The sequence below is a fragment of the Sorex fumeus genome, unplaced genomic scaffold (assembly GCF_029834395.1).
Source record: "Sorex fumeus unplaced genomic scaffold, SorFum_2.1 ptg000122l, whole genome shotgun sequence".
Lineage (NCBI taxonomy): Eukaryota > Metazoa > Chordata > Mammalia > Eulipotyphla > Soricidae > Sorex > Sorex fumeus.
This window is the reverse complement of record NW_026606179.1, coordinates 11,847,822-11,858,963: the sequence shown is the minus strand read 5'-3', so window position 1 is coordinate 11,858,963 and position 11,142 is coordinate 11,847,822. Positions and strand designations below refer to the sequence as shown.

General features: G+C 51.0%; 2 protein-coding genes across 2 annotated transcripts in view; one reads left to right on the top strand and one right to left on the bottom strand.

Annotated features, from left to right (window-relative positions):
* MAMSTR (MEF2 activating motif and SAP domain containing transcriptional regulator) overlaps positions 1 to 11,142 on the bottom strand; it is a 164,281-nt gene that overhangs the window by 40,210 nt on the left and 112,929 nt on the right. The window lies entirely within an intron of this gene.
* SULT2B1 (sulfotransferase family 2B member 1) overlaps positions 1 to 11,142 on the top strand; it is a 62,010-nt gene that overhangs the window by 1,521 nt on the left and 49,347 nt on the right. The window lies entirely within an intron of this gene.

The following is an 11,142-nucleotide window of genomic DNA, read 5'->3' as shown; positions in this document are numbered from 1 at the left end:
AGACGGGGACATAGCCACGTCACACACAAAGACGCAGGGAACACACAGGCAGGCCGGCCCCCGGTACAGATGCACCCGGCCACGCAGGCATGTCAACACGCCACCAAGACCCACACGTAACAGACACAGATGCCAGACAGCACCACGACATGCCAAGCACACACACAACCCACGGACACATGGGAACAAAGACGATGGCACAGTATGCGTGTCCACGTCTGCACACACACAGACCCTCACATACACACATCACAAACTCAGACATACACATTGCACAGTCACACAGATGCACAACTACACAGATACACATCACATAGACACACACACACCCAGAAAAACACAATTATAAGACACAGCCCATAAACATACACAGACACACAATCACTGACACAACACACACAGATGTACATAGACATGTTACATACACATTCAGATATACACATCACACATGGAGACACAGATGCACAATGACATCCCAGATGCAAACATCACACAGACAGACATACACATCACACACAGACACAATCACACAGGCTGATAGTCACCATAGACACACTCAGATATATATCACACACAGACATACAAACACACAATCACAGACACATCATAACACTCAGACACACAAATGCACACATCACAGAGACACAGACATACACATCACATACAGACACACAATCACATAGACACATAACACTCAGACATACAGTTGCACACATCACGAAGACATAGTTATATATCACATAGATAATTCACATCACACACAGACACGCAATCACAGGCTCACACTCGGACACACATCATATATACACTTAGACATACACGTCACACACAGACACACAAATGCACAATCATCACACAGACACATACCACCTGGACATGCAGACACATCATACACAGAGACACAGATGCACAGTCACATCACAAAGACACACATCACACTCACACATTACATAGACACACACTTTGACACACATCACACACAGAGATGCACAAATGCACAATCACAGGCTGGAGTGATAGCACAGTGGGTAGAGCATTTGCCTTGCATGTGGCGGACCCGGGTTCGATTCCCAGCATTCCATATGGTCCCCTGAGCACTTCCAGGAGTAATTCCTGAGTGCATGAGCCAGGAGTAACCCCTGTGCATTGCTGGGTGTCACCCAAAAAGCAAAAAAAAAAATGCACAATCACATCACACAGACATAAACATTACATAAAACAGACACATCATATGGATACCAGATGTACACATCACACACAGAGATACACTCACAGACACACAATTGCAGATATATTATACTCAGACACACATCACATAGATACTAACATATACACTCAGAGACCGCCGGACATGCAATCACAGACACAGACATCACACTCAGATATGCATTCACACAGTCATACCAGACTGAGACATATCTCACATCAGACACAGACACATCAGGCATAGATACAGTCACACAATACATAGAAACTCAGACATCAACTCACACACACAGACAGTTCAAATGTTAGGGACACAGATAGGTGTGTACATGCAAGAACAACGTACATGTTCTACTTCCTCACCCAGACACATACTACATCACACCTGGACACAGAGGATGCACACAGAAACTCACACAATACAAAGTTGCACAAACCATGTCCAAAACAACACAAATCCATCTGGAGTGGATCCAGCCAGAATACCAGCCCTGTCACATACAGTCACAAACAGTACAGAATCACAAAGACACAAAGACCTCCACACATCTAAACACGCACGTTACATGCACACACATGCGCGCACAAACACACAATTCAATGTTGGTTGCAAAGAAGCATTGGCGGGCCAGAAGCAGAAGCACACACATAACACATAGAACATACCAGCTCAGACATACACCCCACCGGCAAGGAGACACACACCACAGATGCCCACAAGGCCCTGGGATCACACAACCATGATGCAGCCCATGGACTCAGACAAAGCTGTGCAGGAGTTTGTTTCTTATTTTCAGGGGCCCTGGCTCCGCGCCAGGCACAGTAGCAACGCTTCACGCACATCCCCTGCGAGCCTTCCCGGCAGCCCTCTGACGCCTGTCCCTCGGGTATCGCTGAGGAAACTGAGGCACAGCCGAGGGTGCATCCCGGCAGGAAGCGGCAGAGTGGGGTCTGGACCTCGGCGCACTGGGGGACAGACATAGCAGCGTCTCGGGGTCCCGTTCCAAGCCGCGGCGCACCGAAACTGCACCGACCCTTTCCCCGCATGCCGCGTCTCTAGCCCTCACGCAGCCTCTCTGCCCCCGCGCGGCACCTGCCGGGGTCCCCCACCTCCACCCAGGGATACAAAGCGCGCATCGGGACCCCGAGGCTCGCGAGGCCGCAGCGCACAGCCCTCCGAATTGGGGCCCCAGGGCGGAAGAGCATTGTTCCTTTGGGACCCCATTGGAGAAACTGAGGCACGTTCGTCGTACGAGGGGGAAACTTGAGAGGGGGTGGCGGACCAGCCGTAGCAGGGCGGATTAACCTTTAGGCAGGCACGGGGTGGGTGGGGGCTGCGGAAAGACGCAATTTGTCGGCCTGGGTGGTTGAAGGGCACAAAAACCTGGTGAGAGCAGAGCATTCTGGGAAATGTAGTTCCCGTCCTGGGGCTTGTGGGAAATGTAGTTCTGAACCATCCAGAAAGCAGACGGTGGGTGGAAGAAAAGAGTAGGGGCCCGGGAACTTGAATAATTTCGGCGGCAGAATTCTAGAGTCCTGAGAGAAGCACCGGTGCGTTTGCTAGCCTAATCTGTCCCTGCCTTGCTACTCGTTCACACTAACCGCCTACCTTTTGTGTTTAGCCACGTCCCGTGCTAGAAGCTAAAGGTGCAGGGGGCAGCAGAGCGGGCAGAGCGTTTGCTTTGCACGCAGCCCCAGTGGGTTCGATCCTCGGCACCCACTATGGTCGACTGAGCCCGCCAGGAGTGGTTCCTAACCGCAGAGCCGGGAGAAAATTCCGAGCACCGCCGGGTGTGACCCAAAAAATGTGAAAGACGCAGCTGGTCAAACCGGTTCCCAAACCGGGGTGTTTGCAAATTCTTAACCGTGTCTGACGTCAAGATAGTGGGCGTGGACCACGGACTTTTGGGAAGATGAGCTAGAATAAACGAGAACACAGAACTTGTTTCCTGTAGAGGGATTGTCCGTCATGAAACGCTCCTTATTTATTTATTTATTTATTTTATTTTTTTAAATGAATCACCATGAGGTACAGTTACAGACTTACAAACTTTCGTGTTGGCGTTTTTGTCATACAATGGTCCAGTACCTATCCCTCCACCAGTACCCGTTCTCCACCACCAATGTTCCCAGAATCCCTCCCACCACCCCCATTCCCCCCCCATCCCACACCGTAGCAGGCGCATTCCCCTTTACTCTCTTTCCTTTAAGGGAATGAAACGTTCTTATTTCTTGCTGTGGTTTGCTTTGCTAGGCATGGAACCCAGGACTTTGGGCATGCAAGGCAAGTGATCTGTGCCTGAGAGATGAGCCTGCCTAAAAGTATTTCCTTTCTTCCTTCCTTCCATCCATCCTCCTTCCTATGATTTATTTATTTTTGGTATTTATTTTTTATTTATTTGTGTCACACCTGGCAATGCTCAGGGGTCACTCCTGGCTCTGCACTCAGAACTTTTGGCGGTGCTCACTGGACCATCTGGGGTGCTAGGAATCAAACCTGGGGTAGCTGCATGCAAAGCACACACCCTACCCACTGTACTATTGTTCAGGCTCCTAAAACAATTTCTACACGACCCTTGTCAGACCCACTAGGAGTCAGACTTGGGAATTTTCCAATCTTATTATTTATTTGTTTATTTTTGCTGTTTTTGGTCACACCCACCGATGCTCAGGGGTTACTTCTGGCTCTGCACTCAGGAATTACTCCTGATTTTGCTCCATGACTTGAAGGCCAGCCACACGTGCTAGGTGAAAAGGAAGCTCAGATAGAGAAGAGAGCACCAAATAAAGGGTGTTGTGAGGACCCTCCCAGGGTGGGAGAAGCATGCTAAAAGTAGTCTATAGACCAAACATGATTGCCACTCAATGCCTCTCTTGCAAAACACAGTACCCAAAAGAAGAGAGAGAGAGAACAAGGGGGAATGCCCTGCCACAGAGGCAGGGTGGGAAGAGGGGTGGGGGATGAGAGGTGGGGGGGATGCTGGGACCCGTGGTGGTGGATGATGGGCACTGGTGGAGGGATGGGTACTTGACCATTGTATAACTGAAACCCAAGCACAAAATTTGTAAGTCTATAACTGTACCTCATGGTGTTTCACTAATAAAAAAAGGGAAAAAAAAAGGAATTACTCCTGGCGGTGCTTGGGGAACGATATGGGGTGCTGGGGATTAGAACTCAGGTTGGCTGCGTGCAAGGCAAACACCCTACCTGCTGTACTATCATTCTGGCCCTCGGAATTTTCCAATTTTAATAAGGTCATCGGCTCATATACTGCCCATCTGAAAACCCTGGTATGGTTTGAGGCCAGGGACTGACATCAACCATTTAGTATTTCTGTAGGTGGTGGCCAAAGAGATAGCACATGTACAGGGAGCGTGCCTTGCACACTGCTGACTCGGGTTTGATTCCCGGCATCCCATAGTGTCTCCCAAATTCTCTCGGAATGATTCCTGAGTGCAGGGCCAGCAGTAACCCATGAGCATTGTCAGATGTGGAAAGAAAGAAAGAAGGAAAGAAAGAAAGAAAGAAAGAAAGAAAGAAAGGAAGGAAGGAAGAAAGGAAGGAAGGAAGGGAGAGAGAGAAAAAGAAAATCTTAGAAACACAATTTGGAAAGGAGGGGTGAGGACCAAACCAGGGGTGCAGCGGGTATTGCCAGCTCTGTGCTTCTAGTTCTATTCAAGACACTATTCAGTCACATACAAGGTAAGCAGCTTAGCTCCTGTGTGGTCTCTCTGGCCTCTATAAAGACATACTTTTAGGATCAGAGCTGCTGCCTTGCACACAGCTGACCCCAGCACCACAGAGGGTCCAGTGAGTCCTGCCAGGAGTGATTCCTGAGTGCAGAGCCAGGAGTGAGACCTGAGCATTGCATTACCAAGTGTGACCCCCCCCGCACCTCCCCGCAATCCAAAAAACCAAAAGGCCTGGGAGAGGGCTCATGAGTTGCCTGAGGGGCCCTAGGTTCCCGCTCTGGCACCCGTGGTGTATGAGCACCATGGGGTAACCTCAAAACCAGGAGGCATATAGTGGGGCCTGGGGCCTATTCTTGGCTCTCTTGTCCCCTATTGGGGGACTGAACCCGATGCAGGGAAGCAGCCCCATGCAAGACAAGTGCCTTACCTCCTGTACTGTCTTTCCCAGTAATGAATGTGTGTGTGTATGTGTGTGTGTTTTTGTTTTTTGGGTTACACTCAGGGCTTACTCTTGACTGCTCAGGGGTCACTCCTGGTGACGCTCAAGGGACCTTATGGGATGCTGGGGATCATACCCAGGTCAGCCATATGTAAGCCAAGCACCCTCCCCACTGTTCTAGCTCATGTGCCCAATTTTGAAGAGTGTAAAAAGGTGCTTGTCTGAATGAAAACAACCCTGGTTTGAACCCGGCGCTCCTGGTCCCCAAGCATTGCTAGGTGTGGCCCAATCTCACACACACAAAGAAAAAGTGTAGAAACTTGAGAAATGCGGCACATATATAAATATAATGACATGTGATCATTATATATAGCTCCTAATGCACAGCAACTCCACTGTGATGTGTTTCCTAAGAGAAGCAAAGGTTTTTCTCCACACGCCATGGCCACAGTGACTTTCTAAGACACCCCCACAGGCCAGCTACCAGGACCTCTGCTGAGCTCAGAGGTCACCTGCGGCTCCTGAATCAGGGACCATTCAGTCATATAAAGGGCTGAATGGGGCAGGGTAGGGTGTGCCTGGGTTCAATCCCAGGCCCTGAAAAGCAGGGGTCAGAGTGGCAGCTGTGCTGGGAGCAGGGGTGAGGTTGGGTGAGGGCAGGGGTGAGGCAGGGTGAGGCGAGGTGAGGGCATTCCAGGCCTCTGGAAGAGTGTGCTGAGGCCCTGGGGTGCAAAATAGCTTGAACCATTCAGGCAGTTTCCTCCTGGTCTTATGGTTCAGGCCCAAACCAGTCGTACCTGTACGCCTTTCTTTTCTCACTCCCCACACCCCATCCTCAGCAGGTTCCATCCCCCCCTACCCTCACCCTGCTCCTCCCTTGTGGGTCTCGCCACAAGGCCCCCCCCTTAAGACTCCTCTCCCAGCCTTCTTTGGTGTTTTCTTTTCCTTTTTTTCGTTTTTGGCCTTTCGGGTCACATCCCACAATACTCAGGGGTAACTCCTAGCTCTGCACCCAGGAATTACTCCTGACATTGCTCGGGGGACCATATAGGTTGACAGGGATCAAACCCGGGTCAGCCACAGGCAAGGCAAATGCCTTACCCATTGTATTATTGCTCTGGCCCCTTTTTAGTCTTTGCTTTTTTGGGTCACACCCAGCAATGCTCAGGGATTACTCCTGGCTCTGCGCTCAGGAACTCCTGGCGGTGCTTGGGGAACCATATGGGATGCTGGGGATCGAACTCAGGTCAACCGTGTACAAGGCAAACGTCCTACCCACTGTACTATCGCTCCAGCCCCTGCTCTGTCCCCTTCTTTGGTGTTTTCTACTCACTCTTGCCTCCTTCACTTTAGGAAAAAGTTTTGTTTTGTTTTGTTTTTGTTGTTGCTGTTATTTTGTTTGTTTGTTTGTTTGTTTGTGGGCCACACATGGCAGTGCTTGGGGGTCTACCACCTGAAGTGCTGGGGGAAGCAGGTTGTGATGGGATGGAACTGGGAATGTGAAACAAGCATTAAACTATCCCAGTACTTGGAACCTCACTTGAGAAAGTTTTAACCGACCTTGGGTAGATAAAATAGGTCTATGAATCAAACATTTCCTACTACTAAGTGACAGATTTTAATGTGTGTGTGTGTGTGTGTGTGTGTGTGTGTGTGTGTGTGTGTGTTTTGGGGGGTACTTTGGGCCACATTCAGCTGTGCTCAACCCTTACTCCTGGCTCTATGCTCAGGAGTGACACCTGGTGGTGTTTGGGGGACCATATATGATAGAACCAGAGTTGGCCAAGGATAAGGCAAGGGCCTTCCCCACTGTACTATCTCTCTGGCCCCCAAAATCTATTTAAAAATGAGCTTCACAGGGCCAGAGTGATAGTACAGCAGGGAGGGCATTTGCCTTGCATGTGGCTGACCTGAGTTAAATCCCCAGCACACCTGAGCCCCACCAGGAGTGATTCCTGAGCGTAGAGCCAGTCGTAAGCCTGAGCATAGCCAGGGTAACCCAAAGCAAAGAGACGAAAAGCGATTCTCACATTCAGTTTCAGGCTTTGGGCTTAGGGGTGGCCTTGACCTGTTCTAAGCTGCCCGAGCAGAGAATTGTGTGTTCTGTCCAAGGAGTAGTTGAGAAGGGGACAGCGGAATAGGGAGAGCTGCTAGGGGCTCGCTCTGTCTGCAAAACCAAGGCGCTGAGTTTTTATTGAGTGGGCATGGGGGAGTGGGGTGGGGGGCAGGGCGCTCTCAATCTTCCTGGGCACGGGGCATGCTCAGTCTCCTCCTGCATCAAATCGCGGGGCCGTGGGCGAGAGGATTGAGGGTAAAACATTGCCTTTGCTCACAGCTGCCCCATTAACCCTCGGCACCGCGTGCGGTTCCCGAGCACCACCAGGGGTCGCTCCTGAGCACGGAGCCAGGAATCGCCCCTGAGCCTGTCAGGGCGCGGTGCAGCCCTCCCGCTAGACCGAGGAGCCCCGCGTCTCGAGGGATTCAGGAGGGCTATTGCGTGCCCCTTAGATCGCTTCTCCTGCCGAGTCATCCGTCCATTGCTTCCTGCTTGCATGCATACATTCGTTCGGCGGACAGGCCTCCTGCGGCTGCCGGCGCGGTTGGCACGGGCCAGAAGGCCCAGCTTCACTTGGTTTTTAATTGGGGTATAATTTACATACAGCCACGTGCACACGTTTTACAAGTGCAGCCTGACGTGTTCTGACAAATCCGTGCACCCGTGTCAGCGCCACCTCAATTAAGATATAGAACATTTCCGTTCCCCAGAAAATCCCCGGGGGCCCTTCCGAGCACCCCCATCCTCCCCCCAGCGCCAACCGTCTTTCTCTTCTTGCCACTTGGCCGTTCCATCACGCAGCTTGGATTTTTTCAGTCTTTGTTGTGTTTGTGTGTGTGTGTGTTTGTGTGTTTGGTGATTTTCTTGTTTTTTTTTTTTTGAGAGGGGAGGTTTGGGGGGAGTGTCGCATCCAGCGGTGCTTAGGGCTTACTTCTGGCTCTGCACTCAGGGATCACTCCTGGCAGGGCTTGGGGGACCAGATGGGATGCTGGTGATCAAATCAAGGTTGGCTGCTTGCAAGGAGAATGCCCTACCTTCTGTACTATCACTCTGGCCTCTAAATTTTATAATATTATTGTGGGGGGGCAGTTTTTGGCTCACATCTTGCGGCTCTCAGGGCTTACTCCTAGCTCTCTGTTCAGGAATTACTCCTTGCAGGCCTCGGGGGACCATATGGGATGCTGAGGACAGAATCCAGTTTCACCATCCTCCCCTCTATACTATCTTTCTGGTTCCTAAATCAATCTTCCTTCCTTCCTTCCTTCCTTCCTTCCTTCCTTCCTTCCTTCCTTCCCAATCTTCCTCTCTCTCTCTCTCTCTCTCTTTCTCTTTCTTTCTTTCGTTCTTTCTTTCTGGCCACACCTGGTAGTGCTCAGGGCTTACTCCTGCCTCTGCACTCTGGAATCACTCCTGGTGGGGGTCAAGGTGGCCATTTAGATTGCTAGGAATTGATCTTTTTGTTGTCTTTTCTTTCTCTCTTTTTTTTTTTTTTTGCAGGGTGGGGGTCCATGTAAGTGATCCTTGACCCTGGGATGCAAGTTCTTTACAGCTGATGAGTTTCTGGACAGCAGTAGTTTAGGGTTGTTGGTGCTGGAGGTTGTCAGCGATGGGACTTAAACTCGACGTCTTGGGCAAGCAAGGGCACTTGTCTTACATGTGGCTGACTTGAGTTCGATCCCCAACATCCCATATGGTCCCCTGAGCACTGCCGAAAATGATTCCTCAGCACAGAGTAAGCCCTGAGCAATCCCGGGTATGGTACCCACTGCCAAAAAAAAATAAATAAATAAAAATAAAAAATAAAACAACAACAAAAAATGAAGTAACAATGAGAGTCTTATTTTTTCCTTTTGCTTTGGGGTTTGGGACCACCCATGCTGATGCTCTGGGCTTCTTGGTGCCCAGGGGTTGCTCCTGGCAATGTTCACAGGACCATGTAGTGCCGGAGATCTTAGCCTCTGGCCAGAGGAACCAGTAAAGCTGTTTTCCTTGGCTGGATAACGACGTAACAGACAGACACATCTGTGATCTTCGGCTGGTGGATTTGGACCATCTGGAGCCCCGTGCAGTCACCACTCTGTCCAGCCCCGCCGGACTTCTGTCATTGCCCCCCTCAGATGCAGATCTTGTCATCAGCCCATTTTCTGAGGCAGCACTGAGTTGGGAAGTGCCTCTGTTGGGCCTTGAACTCAGGCCTGCAGGGGTGCCTCAGGGCAAGCCTGCAAAACCCTGAGGGGATTCTCCAGAACCCAGCTTCTCTCTTCGGTGGGGAACGGGTTGGGGCTTCTCTCAGCTGTTTCTGACTGTGTTCAGGGATCACTCTTTTGGTTTGTTTCTGGGTCACACCCAGTGGTGCTCAGGGCTTGTTCCTGGCCCTGCAGGAATCACTTCTGGTGGTGCTGGGGAACCATATGTGGTGGTGGGGACTGAATTAGAGCTGGATGCATGCAAAGCAAGTGTCTTCCTCTAGTAAGATCTTTCCAGCACTTCCTCCCAAACCCCCACACTTTCGTCTCACTAGGTCCAGGGGACCCTGGCCAATACCCCCTCCCAGCTGAATCACACATGCCGAAACTTCCCTTCCTGGCATGGCTCTGCCCTTCCCTGCCCACACCTCTTTCAGGGCTAACCAGTCCCTCCAAAGTCTCTCTTCTCCTCCTCCAAACTTGGCTTTTGTGGTTCCAGAGATTGAACCCAGAAAATCCTGCTCACGAGGCCTATGCTCACCCCAAGACACATAGTTGTTGCTGTTTTTGGTGTTGGAGCCACACCCGGCAGTGCTCAGGGGCTACTCCTGGCTTGTTCTGGCTCACTCCTGGCACCCCTGGTCGCTCCGGGGTCACTCCTGGAGGGACTCTGGGCACCCTCTGCAATGCTGGGGATCGAATCCAGGTCGACTGCATGCATAGCAGGCACCCTGCCCACTGTACTATCTCTTGTGCCTCTTTATTTGATTCTTTTTCCTTTTTGGTTTTTGAGACACACCCAGCTGTGCTCAGGGCTTACTTGTGAGCTCAGGGATCACTGCTGGTGGAGTTCAGGGGACCTTATGTGATGCAGGGGATTGAACCCACGTTGACCACGTGCAAGACAAACACCCTACCTGCTATACTATCACTCTAGCCCACCCCTCTTCTTCATCCTCCTACAAATTCTTGGCCTGGATCCATCTTATGCTGGTTTTTATTTTATTTTATTTTTGAACCCGACAATGCTCAGGGGCTACCCCTGGCTGCGCACTCCTGAATTACATCTGGTGATGCTCTGGGGACCATATGGGATGCCGGAGATCAAATCCAGGTCGGCCAGGGCTTTTGCTGTTTTTTTTTTTTTTTTGCTCCAATGATGGTTTTTATTCTGGCTTCCAGCAACTCTTGAATGGGTCATAGGTTCAAGGAGTCCATGACCTTGGGGAAGAAAAAGCAACACAGGAGCAGGAGAGACAGCTCAGCGGGGAGCGTACTTGCATGTATCTGACGTGGGTTAGATCCCTGGTATCCCGTAATATCCCTTGAGCCCCACCAGGAGTGATCCCTGACCTCAGAGCCAGGAGTAAGTTCTGAGCATCACCAGGTGTGCCCCCCACCCCACGGCCAAACAGGAGACAGGCAAACAGACATCAATGTCCAGCCCCACCCCACGGCCAGGACCAGTGCACCCCACATTGGAGGAGATATCCCTAGAAGCCACATCCCAGACCAAGAGTAGCTGTCTCCACCCGGCATCACTCGCACGGCCGGTTCGAGAG